We start from the raw sequence: 22,005 nt of genomic DNA, 5'->3' as shown, positions 1-22,005 counted from the left end.
CAGGTCATGTGGGAAGGAGCTATCCCCCTCCCACACTCTCTCCCTGACCATTTCCCTAATTATAAATGTTTCCTACTTTTTTTGATAGAAGCAAAAATCAAAAATTTATTTCATGAACAGTGTGCACCAGATCTCTGAATTACTGGTCTGAAAATGCAAAATCTCCCTTGAGTGGGAGGAGGGATCTGCACCGTCCCCCCACTGACTCACACTACCTTCCAAGTTTTGCCCCCACCATGAAAATGGATCGACGGGGGATGATTGTTTTAATTGACTTATTAGTAAAACATAGTTCCCGTATGCCTACAGAATTATCAAATTTCGCTCCAAAATGTACATGTATGCCTATTAAAGAAATGTGTGTAGTACCACTGTAATAAGATATAATAATAATAATAATAATAATAATAATAGTGGCTACTTGTATAGCGCACAGGTGCACTTTTCAGTGCTCATGGCGCTTCAAAAATGAAAAGATATCATATATTTACATGCATGTACATATTCAAACATTTCAACAAATAAGAAAATGGTAAACAAAAACTAATATATACCAAATAAAGAATACAACATATACCAATTAAAAATACAATATTGATCCAATATTAATGACATACAGCAATTACAGTCCTCAGTATGAAAGGAACAGATAAGTTTTAAGTTTGGATTTGAATGACTCTGTAGATGACAGTTCCCTTAACTGAATTCAATTCAATTCAATTCAATTCAATGTTTTATTTCATTTTTCGACAAAAAGATATGAACATCACTTTTTTGATAACAGAAATTAAGGTGCGTAAAGTATAACATGAAAGAATGTATATACAATGATTGTACCACCTTATAATAATTATACACTATCATATAACTCAAGTGACTAGAAGTAATTATACAGTATGCAAAATTCGAAAAATGGAGGGACCCACTAAAAAGACAAAGCTTGTAGATTGTGGGCCCCTCAGAGGAAAAACATCAGTTGAGAAAAAAGTAATAGTCTGGAAGCCCACTAGAAAGATAGATCAACAAAAGCATACAGATATACAAACAAATAAACATGAAATGAGACTGGAGTAGGCGTAACAATACAATGGAGAGTTGACTATGAGACGAGACAAAATGAGGCAAAGCTAACATAATAGAAAAGAACAGAACAGACAAAAACGTTCTACAGACAGCGATCTCGTAAGAAGTATGTCGAGAAGGTGAGAAAAAGTGACGCAAGAAAGAACAGGGCAATAGACATGCCTATGATCAGAGAAATATCGTAGCATTATATGAATGTAGTATACAAGAGCTTAAGTATACTTGGCAATCAATATGTGAAAACGTAGGTTCTTAGAAAAGAAGTTATAACAGCTGGTTAATTCTATTCAGTAGAATAAGGTTGCAACAAAGAAACTTTCAATTTCCTCTTAAATGAATATATTGAGGGGGCATTTTTATACCCCCGCCAAACGAAGTTTGAAGGGGGTATATAGGAATCAGCGGTCGGGCGGTCGGTCCGTTGCAAATCTTGCGTCGCGAACTACTTCCCTCAGTTTTCAACCGATTCCCATAAAACTTGGCACAGATGTGTGCCTTGGGTTGTAGATGTGCAAGACGTATTTTTTGACAGTACCCAAAAGTACGTTGCCATGGTAACGGCATATTATGGGCAAAAATGGGTAAAAATCTTGCGTCGCGAACTCCTCCCACAGTTTTTGATCAATTTTTATGAAATTAGGTACAGATGTTCATCTGAATATGTTAATGTGCAAGACACATATTTCCGCAATGGCAAAAAGTGCGTTGCCATGGTAACGGCATGTTATTGGTAAAATATAGGGCAAAATGCTTCATGGCAAAACTGCTTCATCAGTGTTCTTCCAATTCTCATGGAATTCATATTGAATGTTTGTCTTAGGATATAGGTCAGCATGACACATTTCTTGACAGTGACGAAAAGTATGTTGCCATGGTAACAGCTCATATTATGAGCCAAAATGATGGAAAATTTTGTGTTGCAAACTACTTTCTCAGTTTTTGCCCAATTTCCATGAAACTTGGTACAGATGTGTGCCTTTGGTTGTAGATGTGCAAGACGCATTTTTTGACAGTACCCCGAAAGTACGTTGCCATGGTAACGGCATATTAATGGCAGAAGATCAAGGAAAGATCTTGCGGATTTAACTACTTCCTCAGTTTTTTGACCAAAGCTTATGAAATGTGGCACACACCTTGATCTTGGTGGGAAGATGTGGAAGACATATTTTTCGGACGTGTCGGAAGCTGCGTTGCCATGGTAACGGCATATAAATGGCAGAAGATCAAGGAAAGATCTTGCGGATTGAACTACTTCCTCTGTATTCGACTGAAGCTCATGAAATGTGGCACACACATTGGTCTTGGTGGGAAGATGTGCAAGACATATTTTTTGGACATGTCGGAAGCTGCGTTGCCATGGTAACGGCATATTAATGGTGGAAGATCAAGGAAAGATCTTGTGGATTGAACTACTTCCTCAGTTTTTGACAAAAGCGTATGAAATGTGGCACACACAATAGTCATAGTGGGAAGATGTGCAAGACATATTTTTCGGACGTGTCGGAAGCTGCGTTGCCATGGTAACGGCATTTAAATGGCAGAAGATCAAGGAAAGATCATTCCTTGGGTAAGACTGTCGTCACGGGGCGGGGGTATTAATCACCTTAAGTGATATTTCTAGTTAATATCAGGATGCATGGAATTCCAATAGCTCGGGCCAGTGTAAACAAATGTGTTCTTTGCTAAAATCGTACGGAAAAGAGGTAAATGATATTCGTTAGAGCGTCGAGTTGGATATTCATGAAATGACTGATTTTTTAGGAACATGGAATGGAAAACATCAGGAAGAAGGTTATTGTTGTACATATACATAAATTGACCTAAACTGAATAAAAACAAATCTCTAGATTTTAACAATTTATTAGGGGCAAACAGTGCATCTGTATGAGAACGTATGGGAGAATAACAAATGACACGAAGAGCTTTCTTTTGCAAAAGGAACACTCTATCCAACAGATTTTGGTGCGTGTTGCCCCAGACTAAAAGTCCATAATTAAGGTAAGGCAATATCAATGAGGAGTATAACATAAGTAGTGATTTTTTAGGTAAACACAATTTTAGTCTATTAATAACTCCTATATTACGTGAAATTATATTACAAATATAATCGATATGCAATTTCCAAGAAAGTTTCTCATCTAAAATAACCCCAAGGAATTTAAAATGTGAAATTCTTTCCAAAGAAGTGTCATCCAAAACTATGTCAGTACTTAAAGTGCCAACAGTATTACTAAAAAGCATATATTTCGTTTTCTGAACATTCAAAGAGAGCTTAATAGCTCTGACCCAATTTGTTACTTTCTTCAACTCGCTATTAACTTTTCGTACAAGAACATCAATATCGCTATGAACTAGAAATACATTAGTATCGTCAGCAAAATGAATGAAAGAAAGAGCTTCAGATACTTGACAAAAATCATTGATATAAATAATGAATAACAATGGCCCTAACAGACTTCCCTGAGGAACCCCACATTTAACTTCTCTAATCACCGAGTTATCATTTTTGATTGTAACAAACTGTCTTCTATTGGATAAATAACTCTTGAACCACTCCAAGGCCTTCCCACGTATTCCATAATGTGATAACTTGTAAAGCAATATATCATGAATAATTGTATCGAAGGCCTTGGAGAAGTCCAAGAAAATGCTAATCAAATGAGAGTGGTCATCAATTGCACGAGCCACTCGTTCAACAAAACTTAAGAGAGCATGACTGGTACTGTGCTTCTCACGAAAACCAAACTGAGAATTTGAAAATATTTTATTTTGTTTCAGAAAATTAGTCATTCTCTTATAAATAAGTTTTTCCAGAACTTTAGACAAAGAAGATAATAATGAAATTGGACGATAATTACTGGTATCAAGTTTATCGCCTTTTTTGAATATTGGAATTACTTTTGCCAGTTTCATTTTTTCAGGGAATACGCCCTGGGATATTGACAAATTAAATATATGAGCAAGAGGATCAGCGATCGAAGATATAACACCTTTTAAAATAACATTATCAATCTCATCATAACCAGAACTTCGTTTATTCTTTAAAGAAAATGCCATGTCAATTATTTCATATCTATTAGTAGGAGTAAAAAATATAGAGTTGGGATTAAACTGTCCTAAGAATTCAGTGAAATGGTTCTGAGTAGCAGGAATATTTTGAGCAATTGTTTCACCAATTTCTGAAAAGAAGGAATTAAAAGCATTTGCAATCTGAACAGAATCATGAATTATTTCGTCACTCATCTTAATGTTATCAATATCTGAATTTTTACTTGCAACATTCATGGCCTGTTTTAAACCCTTCCAAGTACTTTTTATATCAAACTTATATTTCAATAATAAATTTGAATAATATCTTTTCTTTTCAAATTGTAGAATCATTGTTAAAGTATTTTTATAAGATGTATATTTATTCTTAGATAATTCATTCCTTTCCATTTTGTATTTATAGTATAATAGATTTTTCCTGTTGATAGAACGGAGAATTGATTTTGAGATCCACGGTAATCTGGGTGTCTTTTTGTAATCTGATTTATTCTTTTGTTTTGGAATTACAGTAGACCTCGCCTAAGTCGACATCGCATAAGTCGACAACTCGCTTAAGTCGACACAATAAAAAAGTCCCGATTTTTGCCTTTGTTATTCCTTGAAAATTTCCTCGTCTTAGTCGACATTTATAAGTCGACAACTCGCGTAAGTCGACCTGATTTTTCAGTGCCAACTGAGCTGAAATACGTGTTAATTCCCTCGTCTAAGGTCGACATAATTTTTCGCTCAAAATCTTATCGCCATTCTCTGAAAAAGAATTGTTTTCCCGCTCCGATTCGCTGCGTTTCTACTCGGTAATTCGCTAGTGTACGTCGCGGGTAGCGTTCGCGCCATGCGTCCATTGTCTTGTATGCCAGAATATAGAAAGGACTGTACACTCATTTACACTGGAGAATTACATGTAGTACCCAAGACAGTTCACTTTACCCTTTTCTCCCTCTCGTTTTTCTCAAAACGCACAAATTTTGTACACTTATATGTCCCAGTAGGTATTCATTTATCCGAACATGAAATAGGTGTTTTTGTAAATCCGAATATTCTATATAAAGTTGATTATTCCAAAGCGGTATTAAAACCAGGGCCCTTTCTAAAAAGATTTATTACAATGCAACTAATAATGCAACTCAAAAAATCAAATGCAGGTGTATCAAATCACACGCAACTTTTGCATTTAAACGCAAGTGCGTTGCTGAAAAGACTTGCGTTTGATAATCATATGAAACTAGAAAATAATTGTTACGAACCTGAAACTCAATTGCGTTTAAATGCAACTCTAAAAATCAAATGCAAGTCCATCTAATCACACGCAACGATGTATTCAAACGCAAGAGTGTTGCAGAGAAGACTTGCGGTTTTTGTACGAAACTAGAAACTGCGTTTAAATAAATCTCTATACATCTACGGAAGTGCGTTATTGTTGAAAAGACTTGCATTACTTTTTTCATTTCGTAAGCAAAATTAAGAATGAAACGCAACTCTGAAAATCAAATGCAAGTTCATCAAATCACATGGCACACTGAAAAGACTTGCGTTTGATAATCACACGAACTAGAAAATTGTAGGAAACTTAAACTCAATTGCGTTTAAACGTAACACTAAAAATCAAATGCAAGTCCATCAAATCGCACGGAACGCTGAAAGACTTGCTTTTGATAATCCTACGAAACTAGAATTGTAGGGAACTTGTTTTTTTTAAAAACTCAACTGTGTTTAAACGCAACTCTAAAAATCAAATGCAAGTCCATCATATCACACGTCACGCTGTATTTAAACGCAAGTGCGTTGCAGAGAAGACTTGCAGTTTTTGTACGAAACTATTATAAGAAACTGTGTTTAAACGCATCTCTAAACATCTACGGAAGTGTGTTATTGTTTAAAAGACTTGCATTATTTTTTATTTCGTAAACAATATTACAAATTAAATGCAACTCTAAAAATCAAATGGAAATCCATCAAATCACACGGAACGCTAAAAGACTTGCGTTTGATAATCACACGATACTAGAAAATTGTAGGTAACTTTTTTTTAACTCAATTGCGTTTAAACGCAACTCTAAAAATCAAATGCAAGTCCATCAAATCACGTAACGCTGTATTCAAACGTAAGAGCGTTGCAGAGAAGACTTGCGGTTTTTGTACGAAACTATAAGAAATTACGTTTAAACGCATCTCTAAACATCTACGGAAGTGTGTTATTGTTTAAAAGACTTATCGTAAGCAAAATTAAAAATCAAACGCAATTCTGAAAATCAAATACAAGTCCATCAAATCACACGGAACGCTGAAAAGACTTGCGTTTGATTATAACACAAAACTAGAAATTGTGTGAAATTTTAAACTCAATTGCGTTTAAACGCAACTCTAAAAATCAAATGCAAGTCCGTCAAATCACAAGCAACGCTATTTCTAAAACGCAAGAGCGTTGCAGAAAAGACTTGCGGTTCTTGTCCGAAACTAGAAACTGCGTTTAAACGCATAAGAATGTACGGAAGTGCATTATTGTAGAAAAGGCTCGCATTATTTTTTATTTCGTCATGTTCGTAACGGAACTTTCGCCGTGACCGAACTTAGTCTGCACTTGCAGGGGAAAGACATCGCAACATTTACACGTTTCAAACTACCGAAACGCATGCTGCTTCACAAAATGTCAATGAAAAAAATGATAACGAATTATTGTTAAAGTTCGCTATGCCGAAGTTTTAAAATCTCAGTCCAAATTTAGATTAGTCCGACAATGGTAAGAGGTTTGTTTTTACGAAGGTTATAGTCCGAAAGATGTCGTTTTCGGGTGAACAAACTTTTCTTCTTCTTTTTATTTCAGACAGGCCCGCGCCGTACAGAGCGGTAATGTTGCGAATTGGAGCGCGAGAACAATTCATTTTCAGAGTATGGCAATACAAATTTAAGCAGACAAATATGGCGACTTGGGGAAGGAAAATCATACATATTTCAACTCAGTCGGCACTGAAAAATAATCTCAACAGAATCATGCGAAATCACACGCATATCTTCCCAGCAACGCACTTGAATTTAAATCGCAAAGTTTAATGCAATTTTGGGAATTTGCCTTTGATATTTCAAATCAAGTTTAATACGTTAAGTGTCTAGAAACGGGCCTAGGTTTCCGATCCCGCTCTCTCAAAATCCCTCTAGAGATTTGGGAATTGTGCGTTGTCGTTACTAACCCGCGCAAGATTTATGCATGAACTAAAACATTATTGTTGCTCATGTCAGTAGGCATGTTTTGGCGGCAAAAGGAGTAAGATATGGGTAGCGATCCGCATCGTGATCCAAATCTTACTCTGTGCAGGGGAAATTAATGTTCATTTATAAGTCGACAAAATGTCGACTTACGCGTAAGTCGACGTGTTTTGCTCAGTCCCGATTATGTCGACTTACGCGAGGTTGACTGTATTTCATCCGAATGGTGATTAAAAATTTCCGTAAAATGGTTAAAAGACAAATTAATATCATCACTTTCTAAAACTCTCGACCAGTCAGTATTATCCAGGGCCGCGTCCAGACTAGCAAGCTTTTCAGGCGACACTCTGCGACTAAATAAGGGAAATATAGAAGGTTTGACAATATTAGCTATTGTCTTAAGAGGAAAGTGAGTCATAATTGGAAAATGATCAGTCATATCTGACAGAATTATAAAAGAATCTGGGAGGGGTAAAACATTACAAAAGAAGTTGTCAATAAGGTAGCAGAGTGATCTGTAACACGTGTGGGTTTTGAAATAAGCGGAAGAAAGGAAGAAGACAAACATGTTTGAAGAAACTCGCTTGAGATATTATCATTGTCCAATTTCAACAGGTCAATATTAAAGTCACCAAGTAAAAAACAGTCCTTATTTTGAAAAACCGGGGATTGTGTCAAATCTGAAAGATAAATACAAAAATCTTTGAAGCTTGAATTTGGTGGTCTGTGCAATATGCCGACAACGATATTTCTATTTCCTGGAATACAAATTTCAATAAAAAGAGATTCAACAAAACTATCCATTCTAGAAATATCATCAAGAACAGTACATTCAAAAGTATGTGATACATACAACGCTACACCTCCACCACTCCTATTATCTGGCCTGTTATTGAAAAACATGTTATACCCATCTATTGCAAAAGAATTTCCAGAATTAGAAGTTAACCAGGTTTCACATAATCCCATAACTGAAAATGGTTGATTTGTATCAGATTCCAGCAGAAATTTTAAGTCCTCAAAATGTTTGTTTATGCTCCTTATGTTCAAATGCAACAAAGAAAAGGTGTCTTTAGGAAAATTATTATACATGTCTTTACAGTGATTCACAGTGATATAATTACACAAAACATTCTGAGTTAAGTCAGGACTGAAATCATGAGGCAATTCATTTGTGGATGAATTCAAATTATCAACAACAAGACTATCATATGGGTAATTCGTGCACTATCTGTCCCATTCAATGTATCAGTTTCTGACATATGTCTAAATAGTTCAAAGAAGTCATCATTTGAAACGGAATGAAACGGCGCATTCATGTTCTCAGCCATTGGAAATATGAACGGCGTCAGAATCAGAACTAGCAGAGTAACGCTGCGGAGTAGAACGGAAAACAGAAAAGAGAAGGGAGACAAGAAAACACAGTAACGTTGAAGAAGACAAACATGGAACACATACAACGAGCGGACAAAGATGCATCGAAGGACTCAGTGGGCTTCCGAAATAATAACAACAACAAATATAGAGAATCCGAACTATGTCAGACTTAACAGGGTACATGCTAATAAACAAGTTTGGCTCACGAGATCCCTCGTGTGTTATAAATTTGTGTGGAATTTCACAGAAATTACCATATGACGTATGATTTTTGAATTACATAGACGTACAATGTAATCATATGCTTGTAACGAGCGTATTTCGAACGAGAAAAAAAAAAACAATATCAGCAACCAGCAAAGAGACGAGGGGACGACAAATACTTAGGGATTGGCTCACCACCAAAATAACAAATCAATGATAAAAATCCCTTAAGGGAAAACAGAGCAATGTTTAAAAACAAATGGAGAATACATTAATTTACATACGAGACAGCTCAACATTCTGAAAATAATTGGTCGCAAAGAGAGCTGTTGGAATCCGTAATGCCATTAAACTACACCGAATAAAATCGGTAGCATGAACGGAGCCAAGTACCCTGACCAAAATCACAGGCAACAGCTGATCTTAAAATTACACTTATACAAAACATAGAGCTTCACACTGTTGCTGTTACATAACGCTCTGAATCTTAGTGATCAGCTGCGAAGAATGCAAAAGCACTAAAGTACCGTATACGTTAACACATATTCTGTATATGCATTATGTATGCTCGTATTGACAACACTGGCATACGTACTGACAATACATGCCGATACGCTAAGATTTATACTGGTTTACATATAGAATCATAATAGTCATATTATGGAATAGGTCTACTTTGATAAACCACCAGCGTAGATTCATGAATACTCATATTCGTCCAAATAATTCAAAATAAAATAAAATATTCAACGTTCATAAACATCATAACCAACTTGGATCATGTGTCAATGAATTGCTAACACTATTATATATGAAGTTAACTTGATCAAAAGAGAATATACAATTTTCTGTCACTTTTTACTATGTTCATATTTGTTATCGTCATCAAAAGAAAAATAGAAAAGGCAAAGTTATAAATTTGGCTAATCATTATAATTTAAAACAATCCATTACACTCAAATGCCTAAATATTGTATACTGTACTTGATCGTATACAATAATTGTATATTAATTAATGAGATACCATGTAAACGTACCGTGAGAACAAAACTGGAAAAGGGACAATATTCTCAACTAAAAAAGAAGAAAAGTCTTATTCTTAGTGAGTTGAGGGGCTGGTTCACCGGTCTCTGGTCAAAATTATTTTGTGAGACTAGATCCCTGGCAGGTAAGGCCCTGAACAGCAATTATTTTTAAAGTGTTTGAAAGAAGAAAAAGGGTGATCAAAGCTACAGCATAAGGTGGGCATCATTAGAGAGCGCTTTAAAAAAGTAATATGCCTAGGGGCTAGGCCAATTGAAAGTAGGGCATAAATGACACAAAAATACTACTAGGGCCCTTTGACATCCGTATTGTTAGGCAAATACCCCAGGCTTGGCCCCATTGTTTTGGATGGTTGAAGTTCCAGTATGATAGCGTTAAGCCATAGGATAACACATACAGTATAGGGTCATTCATATAAACAGGATGGATTTTCAAGGGTATTTTTTTTCGGCATCCATTCAAGACGTATCGTAACTACACTGGACAATTCCATTGCCCTACGAGGATGAGCGAGATGCCTAGGGGCTAGGCCAATTGAAAGTGAAACATTTGTGACACAAAAATTCTAACATGATATCATTATCGTCAGGCATATACCCCACTCTTGCCCCATACTTTGGGATGGGTTGAAGTTCCAATAATAGTAGCGATCAGTTACTAATCTATAGGATAACACATGAAGTATAGGGTCATTCATATTACAAACACATGGATTTTCAAGGGTATTTTTTTTTTATTCATTAAATACGAATCCTTATCTCTACACTGGAAAATTCTATTGCCCAGCGTGAATGAGCAAAATGCCAGGGGGCTAGGCCAATTGAAATAGGAATATAAATGACACAAAAATACTAACATGACAATTGTCAGGCATATACCCCAGGCTTGTGCCGAACTTTTGGATGGGTTGAGGTTCCGACATTGCGATCAGTAATAGGAAGACACATGCAATATAGGGTCATTCATATAAACACGATGGATTTTCAAGGTTTCTTTTTTTTTTTTGACATTCATTCAAGTCGTATCCCTACTAGTACTACACTGGAAAATTCCGCTGTCTATAGCGAGGATGAGCAAAATGTCTAGGGGCTAGGCCAATTTAAAGTTGAACATAATATGTGACACACAAAAATACTGACATGGCAATTGTCAGGCATATACCCCACACTTGCCCCATACTTTTGGATGGGTTGAAGATCCAATATGACAGCGATAAGTAATAGAATAATACATGCAGTGTAGGGTCATTCATATTGTAAACACGGTGGATTTTCAAGGGTATTTTTTCGGCTTTCATTCAACACGAATCGCTACTACACTGGAAAAATTCCACTGCCCAGCGAGGATGAGCAATTGCCAAGGGGCTTGGCCAATTGAAAGCAGAATATAAGATGACACAGGAAATACTAACATGATGATTGTAATTAGGCATTTACCACAGGCTTTCCCTAGACTTTTGAATGGGTTGGAGTTCCAATATGATAGAGATAAGTACTAGGGTAACACAAGCAGTATAGGGTCATTCATAGAAACACAATAGATTTTCGAGGGTTTTTTTTTTGTTTTTGTTCGGCATTCATTCAGCATGTATATCCCTACTATACACTGGACTTGCTGGAAAATTCCACTGCCCTGCGAGGATGAGTGAGATGCCTAGGGGCTAGGCCAATTGAAAGTGGAACATTTATGACACAAAATACTAACATGATATCATTATCTTCAGGCATATACCCCAGGCTTGCTCCAGACTTTTGGATGGGTTGAAATTCCAGTATGATAGCGAAAAGTAATAAACGATAACACATGCAGTATAGCATATAAAAGCAAGACTGATATTCTAGGGTATTTTTACGGCATTCATGCAACATGAATCCCTACTAGACTAAAAAATTCATCTGCCCAGCGTGGATGAGCAAAATGCCCAGGGACTATATAGGCCAATTGAAAGTGGAGTTTAAAGGACACACACACGTGGATGAGCAAAATGCCCAGGGACTATATATGCCAGTTGAAAGTGGAGTTTAAAGGACACACACACACACAAAAATACCAACATGATATCATGATTGTCAGGCATAGGCCCCAGGTTTGGCCCCGACTTTTGAATGGGTTGAAGTTAGAGTAATAGCGATAAGTAATGGGATAACACATGCAGTATCGGATCATTCATATAGACATGATTGATTTTCACGGGTATTTTTTTTTTGCCTTCATTCAATATGAATCCCCACTACACTAGAAAATTCCATTGCCCAGCGAGGATGAACAGAATGCCTAGGAGCTAGGCCAATTGAAAGTGGAATATAAATAACACAAAAAATACTAACATGAAATCATTAACGTCAAGCATATACCCCACACTTGCCCCATACTTTTAAATGGGTTGAAGTTCAAATATGATAGCGATAAATAATAAGATAACATATGCAGTACAGGGTCATTCATATTATAAACACGTAGATTTTCAAGGGTATTTTTTCGGCATTCATTCAACACGTATTCCTATACACTGGAAAATTCCACTGCTCAGCGAATATGAGCAAATGCCGAGGAGCTTGGCCAATTGAAAGTAGAATATAAATGACACAAAAAATCCTAACATGTTGTCAGGCATATACCCCACACTTGCCCCATACTTTTGAGTGGGTTGAAGTTCAAATATGATAACGATACGTAATAGAATATTAAACACATGCAGTAAATTATTGGGTTCGTACTTGTCATTTGTCATTGATTTACTGACGAGTCTATGACTATGATATAGTTTATATATAAGTGGAACAGTGTGCAGTAGAGGTCAATAAATGCATGAGAATGGAAATAATGATCAATGCTTCTGATAGTTACTTTAACAATATCGCATTCTTTTAATCAAGTGATTTAGAAATATCAAATGAGTGAAATGCTTACGCCTGAGAATCCGACCAATTAGTCCAGCTGCTTGGGGCATTACCAGTCGATCTTGGGCGAATTTGTAGAATTATTTTGGTGCCAATTATCTTGATTCGTGTAGAGAGGTGCTGCTTCTTTCGAAGATCGTAAGCAATTGATGAAAGCCTTCCCCTTTCGCGTTTCATGCAAGCTGGAAGATCGGTACGGATAGAGATTCGCTTACCGTGGTCGGGTTCCCGCTCGCCCGGTGGGCCGTCAGAGTCCCGTGTGGACTGTGTTGGATGCTCATATGCGCGAAGTACGCGATCTCTGTCGATCATGTACGCGAATCGGACGATGATAGGATCCGGACGTTTCCCAGCACCTGCGCGAACATTGGTTTCAGGGGTAGCAGCTCCAGACCTTGTAGGCAGACGATGAGCGTTGACTAGAGGAATTCTAGCAGCGGTTTCCATAGGAATAGCGAGAAGCTTCGCAAACACCTCAGCTGCGGTGTTATACGGGTTTTCGTTGGGCTTTTGGTGGGCTCCGTAGATGAGGAGGTTCAACTTCCTGTCATGAACTTCAAACAGCAACAGCTTGTTTTCCAGCTCCTCCTTGTATTTATCCGCTTTCTTTGAAATTTCAGGAATGTCCTTTCGTTGCATATCATCAATTCTGCTAGAGGCGTCCCCCATGCTTTTTTCAAGCTCCGCAACAGTTTGCTTGGTTACGGACAATTCCTGCTTGAATGCAGCGAGCTCTGCTATGACGTAATCAAGCTTTCCATTCATCTGTCGGGAGAGCGTGACGAAGGACTCCCATGCCTCCCTTGTAGGACTTGATGCTGTGTCAGGCGTGGCGGGGATTGCTGGGGCATGGTCGGGGCCTGAAGCAACGTGCATGGCGCCTGCTGGTACTGGTGGCGTGGAACCAACTGCATCCATATTTTGACCAGGAAAATTAGGCGAATTTGCTGCTTTTTTGCCTCCTTTGCGAGTTCTTAAGTGGTACTGACTCATGTCCCAGTAACACTTGAGAGGATAATATGACGTTTATCCAAGTTAGAAGGCAGTAATTTCTGTGAAAAGTATGAATTCTCGAGAGCTCGTGAGACACACGTCTTGCTAAGCCGCAGTCATGACGTAATCAAGCCTGAAGAGGTAACTGATTCCATAATTTTGGTCCCATAACGGAAAAAGCATGATCACCATACCCATGTTTTACTCTGGGTGTTTTGAGTAAGAATGCATCTGATGATGAACGTAGCCTTCGTGTTGGATTGTATTTTTGAACAGAATTACTTATGTATATTGGGGAAAAGGAATGAACTGAATGATGTACTAATAACAGAATCTTGAAAATAATCCTTTTTTCTACAGGTAACCAATGTAAGGAACGGAGAACTGGTGACATGGAATCAAACTTATTAGTAAAAGTTAACAATCGGGCAGCAGAATTTTGCAACCGTTGAAGTTTTGTGACATCTTTTTTTGAAAGATTACACAACAATGAATTCGAAAAATCCAACCGAGAAGAAATCAAAGCATGAATAAGTATCTCAGCTGCAGATTTAGACAAATATTTCCATATGAAACTTAAATTACGCAACTGATATCGAACATTCCGCTGAATATGAAATACATGACTTCGAAATGACATTTCCTGATCAAATATGACACCTAAATTACAGGGCTGTTTTCCACGGAGTAATGCAAGTGCTACCGATGTTGACATGACATGACTGATAATCAACTTTGCTTATCATATGCTTTGATCCCAATAACAGAAACTCAGATTTATCATCATTTAGTTTAAGGCCATTGGATGTAAGCCAGATTTTCAGGTCTTGCAAACATGCTTCGAGTTTTGCAATGGCGGATGACAATGAAGACACAGTGGGTTTAAAAGACAAATATAGTTGCATATCATCCGCATAACAATGATAACTAATACAATGCTTGCGAAATACTTCACTAATTGGTTGCATATACAGAGAAAAAAGCAGTGGGCCTCCAACAGAACCTTGAGGTACACCAAATTTTGTCATAGTTTTACAAGAGGTAGAATCACCAATTTCTGACATAATGAGATCGATCACATAAGTAGGATATAAACCAATCAAGAACAGTTCCTTTGATGCCCAAATATCTCAATCGTTCAATCAGAATAGCATGATCGACTGTGTCAAAAGCTGAGCTCATATCAAGCATGATAAGAGCAGTGATGTTACCACTATCTAATTCTCTGAACACAATATCTGATAAGTTGATTAACAGTGTTTCTACACTATGACCGGGCTTGTACGCAGATTGAAATGAATCAAGCAATTCATTATCTTGCAGATACATTGTCAGTTGTGAGAAAACAACCTTTTCAAGCAATTTACTTAAATAAGGTAAATTTGAAATTGGGCGGTAAGTTTTTTAGACACTCCTGATCTAAGCCTGCTTTTTTCAAAGTTGGATGAATAACTGCTTTTTTACACACCTGTGGAACTACACCTAATCTCAGGCTAGCATTTATGATTCTTGTGATAACGGGTGCTAAAACTCTGCCACACTTCTTAACCAAATCTGTTGGGATTGGATCAAGTTCACATGATTTGTTAGGTGAGTTCTTAATAAGATTTTCTATTTCATTAACAGTGACAGACTGAAACTCACTCAATTCTGACTTGACTTCACATACAATGTCATTTGGCTGTTCACAATGAGTTGGGAAACTCTGTTGGATTGCCACAATTTTATCAATAAAATATTGATTAAAACAATTGGCTAACTCAACTTGATCACCATGAGTGAGGTGTTCTGGCAAAGGAGATCGCTGTTTTCGGTAAAGTAAAGCATTAGCAACTTTGAACAACTTTTTTGTATCTTTCCCACAATGTAACCTTTTTTGAATGATATTGTAACTTAGCATCTTTAATCAAGGCATTTACACATCGCCTTTGTGCATGATACATCTGCTTGTGAATCTCCAGTTTTGTGGACCTTGACTTCCTTTCTAACTGTCTACGAAGCAGTTTTGCTTGAGCTATTTCTGGGGTATACCATTCCGTATTGGGGTGTATTGTGACCTTGATTCGTTTCTCAGGTGCCAACTTATCAAGGGTGGCAGTGAGTAAGGTGTTATACAAATTCACTTCATCATCAACATTATTAGCTTGAGATTCAGCTGATAAAAGAGACTTAACATGAGTATCAGCAACAAATTCTTGTGAGTTTGCAGATTTCAAATTCCGTGTCACAACAAATGTTTTTTTGATACAACATTTAGGAAGGTTCAATTCACACATTATTGCTGAATGATCTGATATACCTTCCACAACACCGGTATTACAAAGTTGTACAGTGTTACCTTTATGAGTTATAAGCAGATCTAATACATGGCCTCGATTATGAGTTGGCTCATTAATATGTTGAATCATATTAAAGGCTGACAACAATTCAGAGAACAACTTCGAATTCAAAGTTGACGAGTCCACAGGTATATTGAAATCACCTGCAATCAACAAGTCAGACGAGCAGAGAAGCTGTCTATCGAGAACATTAGAAAACTCATCCAAGAAAATCTGAAACTGCCCTGAACTGGGTGGATGATATACATTGATGAAATGCAACGATTTCTGCATATAATTCAGAGTCACCTGAATCTTTTCAAATGTTGTAACATTTGGGGAATCTACAATTCTGACATCTAATTGACTTTTAAACAACACAGCTATTCCTCCTCCTCGTTTGCCAACTCTGGGAATGTGCTCAAATGTGAAGCCATGTGGTGTCAATTGACCAATCGGAGCAGCATCATTAGGCGTAAGCCATGTTTCACAAATAGCAACAATGTCTAATTCATGATCAAGAATATAATCTACAAATTCAGCTGTTTTGTTCTTCAGCGATCTGGCATTTAACATAGCAAATTTCAAATTCATACATGAAATATCAGAATTCACAAATTTTCTTTCGTGTAACAACTTCACAGTTTGATCCCTATTTTGTCTTACTACTCTTTTACCTCTGTGAGTCTTTTTCACTCTGTTAATCTGTAGTGCTGTTATTCGTTGCCATGTCACTTCATTAATCCTAAGGCACTTACAAGAAGGTTTAGTGGAGTAAACATTGTAAGGGTTCAGCTGTAAAAGGTCCGAAATACTATATGCACGTCTTGTATTGTTATCAACAGCATGATCTTTAGTAGCTGACACACTAAATGACGGACCTGGGTTGATTTCAACATCTCCACTGGTAAGCAGTGACATGTGAAAAGTAGAGCTTGCATTCTTATAATTCAAAATGCATGCTTTTGAGTAGCCTTTTACTCTGATACCGGTACTAGACATGTTCTTATCATTCTTCACAGGTGGTAGTATAGACCTACTAAAAGTGCATGTGGCTGTACAACAATACATACATGGCAAAAGAGTCAGTATTAGACTCACAACAAACATATACCTCATTCGTTCCATTATACTGATCATTATCATCACTGCGTTGTGCAAACCGTACATAAAAATTTTAAAAAGCTACAGCTCATTCAAGTACAACAGTTGAGCGCATGAACACAAACGCGTATGACTTCTACGCGCTTAACAGCTCTAGGCTCCAATGAACGCATAAACACATACTTGAATATGAAGGCTGTAGTGTGGCTCCCATACAAACGATATCAAACCCCAAATCCAGTTAGCCGATTTTCAGCCAAATCCTCGAATTACTTAACACAAAAATGGTCCAGGAGATTCACAAAGCACATACAATACAGTTGGCACAGTGACACAAAAATAATATTACAGAACAACACAAAAATCATAAACAACTCAGAGCACAGAAAAGAGGCAACCACGCAGGGCGCTCTCTACGTTACGTTAATATATGAAAATATATATGAAAATATTAACCAAAAGGGTTTGCTGGTGTCGCAATCTCAGAACAGGCCGGGTTAGCCTAACACGGAATCAGGGTCAACGCGACCTCGCTTTAATGGGGGGGGGGGGCCAAGTTGTCCCTCTGGAGATTGTACCATGTTGTACTGTGGGAGCGCTTCGCATTCTGGCTGGTCGCAGTTATAGACAGAGTTGATACAACGTGCGCATCAAAGAACCTCTTTGGCGCACATGCAAAATGAACATGCGCCTATGTATAAAATGTGGCGATCACAAACTGGGTGTAAATTGTCTAATATGGGGCCGAGCTGTCCCTGAGACCGAGTTAGCCTGGATCCTTCTGGCAGAAAAGTCTGTATACCGACTTTTAGTTTTGATCTCAAAATACTCCAAAACAACTCATCCTGGCAAATCGCGTCAGCCAGGTAAGCTTCTTGGTAGACTTCAAATATGAAATGGTGCAAAATCGGTTCTCAAACCCTTACCAGAACTATGTTTTCACTTTAGTTCAAGTAAATTTAAAATCCTGTAGAAATGAGGAAGTACCTACTACAGATACAAAAATAAATGTCCATATTACTATTTTACTACATTTCATATATCTATTACAGTAAAAGGCGAAGTTGTTGTTGTCGCAGCCTCATGTATTCCCTGTTTTATTCCAGCGTTGCTGGATTGTCTATCTCCTCCCAAGCCGTCGGCTCCGGGCCCCCGAGACCGCTGCCGTCAGCAGCGGGAGCATCTCTTCTATCCCTTTCAAGAGGGTTTCATCCACCCTCTGCCTCCATATCGACGTCAAGGATGACAAAGAAAAATTAATTAGATAGATGCATAATCATTTTTGTGCATGACGAAAGAGCCGGGCGTTTTTATATTCACCGAATTCTGCGCTGGACTCCTGCTTTCTCGATGGTCCATCTTTCAGCTTGCAGAGACAGTGGGGATAGTAAAGATGATGGGGTGCAGCGAAATCTCTGTCATCTTCCAGCGGACATGCATGCACGCACACAATGTACTCTCGGGTACGGTATGCCAGTGTGTGACCTGCGCCTGTGTATGTATTGACGATGGTTACATGAAACACTATCAGCGTGCGCGTGATATGGACTCTCATATGGTAATACACGGCGCAGTCATACAAGGGCATTTACGTACAGTGACGTTCGCCATTGGCGTGCCCAAATGAAAACAAAAACAACGAATGCTGTTATTTTATTGTATTTTGCACAACTGCAGGATACTATGCACCTCGGGTACGTCATTTAGTTTACTCTCAAGTCGAGTATCGTTGTACTCAGACTGTTTAGGACGGCTAAATATCCACTTAGATTTTGTCCTTGCCGATCGTGCCGCTGTCGATTCGTTTACTGCACAGCTGCTGTCAACATACATATTCATAAGACATGTGCGGACGTGGGGGAAAACTTCGCTTTGCCTACCACGGCGGGTACCGCCTATTTTTTAAGTTACAAGTGGAAATAAAATGGGTGGTTCTATGGTCCATCAAACCAAGTTTTGGTGATAAAAATAAAAAGGAGGGAGCAAATGAAGACAAAAGTATTCTTTTCTTTCTCCCATAACATGGGAAAAGAAATATTAAAGGAAAAAAAAAATTTGAGGCCCTGAGACCCATGGATTCCCACGGGTGCCTAATGCTTATTAAACCTAATGACTAACTCCCCCCCCCCCCCCAAAAAAAAAAAAAAAATGATAAATAATAATAATAATAATAATGATAATAATGATGATAATAATAATAATAATAATAATAATAATGATAATAATAATGTACAGTCTGAAACCAAGTTTTTTTGATAAAAGCAAAAGGAGGGAGTAAGTGAAGACGAAAACATTTCATTTTCTCTCAGCACAATAGCAACGAAAACACTAGGTGGTCTATGAAGTAGCACAAGATTAGATATGTTAGTGCAGTGAAGTAGTTTTTTACAGTTTGCACATGATTTTCTTCAGAAAAGCTTTTTTTCAAGAGCAGAAAAATGGAGCAGATTTTTACAATTATTAACAAATTAATATTTCCGCCTCCCTTGGTTCATCCCTATATTATGACTCTACTCTCTCCTCTCCCCTAAATAATAATAATGTTATAATAATAATAATTATAACAATGAATAATGAACAGTATCAATGAGATAAATGGGTGGTTCTTTGACCCATCAAACCCAGTTTTGATGATCATCAAACCAAGTTTTTTTGATAAAAGTAAAAGGAGGGAGCAAATGAAGACGAAAATATTCTATTTTTTCTCAGCACAATAGCAACAAAAACACTAGGGGGTCTATGAAGTAGCACAAGATTATGTATGTTAGTGCAGTGAAGTAGTTTTTTACAGTTTGCACAGGATTTTCTGCAGAAAAGCTTTTTTAAGAGCAGAAAAATGGGGGAAACAGATTTTTACAATTCTTAACAAATTAACATTTCCACCTCCCTTGGTTCATCCCTATATTATGACTCTACTCTCGATCTCCTCTCCCCTAAATAATAATAATAATGTTATAGTAATAATAATAATAATGATAACAACAATGAACAGTATCAATGAGATAAATGTGTGGTTCTATGATCCATCAAACCCAGTTTTGATGATAAAAACAGAAATGAGGGAGCAAATGAAGACGACAATATTCTTCGTGTATTTCTTCTCTCATAACGTGGGTGAAGAAATATTAAAGAAGAAAATACAAAGTCCTGAGACCTGTGGATTCCCACGGGTGCCTAATACTTAAAAAACCTAATGACTATGATCCCCCTCCCCAAATATCAATAATAAAAATGATAATAATGATAACAATTATGAGAATGATAATATGATAATAATAATGGTGATGCATAGTCTGAAGCAGATAAAGGGATGGTTCTGTGATCTATCAAACCAAGTTTTTGGTGATATAAACAAATAGGAGGGAGCAAATGAAGACGAAAATATTTCATTTTTCTCTCATAACGTGGGAAAAGAAATATGAATTTTTTTTTTAAATGGGAGGCTTTGAGACCAGCTGTTGATGCCCTTGGATGCCTGCATGGAGGCAAGAGCAGGGGGTAATAAATATCAAAGTCATAGTGTCAAGGGTATCTCCCCGTTTCGACGGGAAGAATCTGTGGGCAGAACTTTCGGGAATTTCGTAAGCGTTTTTGGTAATTTTTCCCTGAATGTTTGTTGTTTTGTTTTTTGTTCTGCGGGGGTGAAAATGTAGGCATACACTGTGTGTGTGTGTGGGAGGGGGTGGGGTGGGTGAGGAACAACAAGACATCCGTTGGACTTCAACGGGTGCAGATAACCCATCGAAACTCAAGTTCTATAATAAAAGCAAGTGGCTGGATGATCTCAACCAATGGACCCGATCGCCGAGCACGTAGGACCTACCACAAATGTCATATTAAATTTCTGAGAAGGGTGGTCATTGGTAGAAGAGAGCACATTTAACGAAGGAATGAGAAAACTTTTCTTTTTATTTCATCATGGGGGCGCTGTGGCATAGTGGATAAGACTCACGACTCACGACTCACGACTCACGACTCACGACTCACGAACGGAGGGCCGCGAGATCGAATCCCGCCCAGTGCTTACATCCTTGGACAAGATGTTTTTACCCACAATGTCCCTCTCGACCCAGGTGTATAAATGGGTACCTGGCAACGCTAGGGTAATAATGATAGCAGGGCCCTCTGGTAGAGCAGTGGCAACACTGAAGAGGCTACCCTGGGTAAATAAGACCTTATTATTATTATTATTATCAATAAAAATGTGCAAAATCGTATATGAGAAAAAAGAAATAAAGGCCCTCAGACCCGTGGATTTCCACGGGTGCTGCTAGTATATATATATATATATAGAGAGAGAGAGAGAGAGAGAGAGAGATAACATGATTTCCTTCACATATGAAAGCATGTAATAAACAATCGTAGGGACTACCTGCCCACAGGCAGGTAAATATAAGGGAAGAAATGCAATGGACCCGGTCCATCACAACACAATTGACAGTTACACAAATATATGGGTCAGAATTTTGAACGATGTACAATTGAGCCAAAACAAAGCCAAATTTCAAAAGTAGGCATTACTCCAAATCACTTATCTTACCTGAAAGAGTATAATTCAAGCTTTAATATGAACCCAATTATACTAGGATTTTCCGAAAGGAACAAGTTTTTATTCACCGCGGAAGTTTCCCAAGTCCAGAGCAGCGAACATCTGTGAGGAATAATACTGCACATACATTTGAATACCATTTAACATAGCTTCCAATAATCTGATTCAGTTCAAAATCGTAACG

At 37.6% G+C, this 22,005-nt stretch overlaps 1 protein-coding gene across 1 annotated transcript in view; it reads left to right on the top strand.

Moving 5' to 3' along the window:
• LOC139721250 (uncharacterized) overlaps window positions 1–22,005 on the top strand; it is a 54,426-nt gene that overhangs the window by 22,289 nt on the left and 10,132 nt on the right. The gene's annotated exons all lie outside the window — the stretch shown is intronic.

Source organism: Diadema antillarum, unplaced genomic scaffold (assembly GCF_040938485.1).
Source record: "Diadema antillarum isolate AM-2024a unplaced genomic scaffold, OU_Dant_1.0 scf00000140, whole genome shotgun sequence".
Classification (NCBI taxonomy): Eukaryota; Metazoa; Echinodermata; class Echinoidea; order Diadematoida; family Diadematidae; genus Diadema; species Diadema antillarum.
Note: the sequence above shows the minus strand (reverse complement) of the source record. Positions and strands in the feature narration are given on the sequence as shown.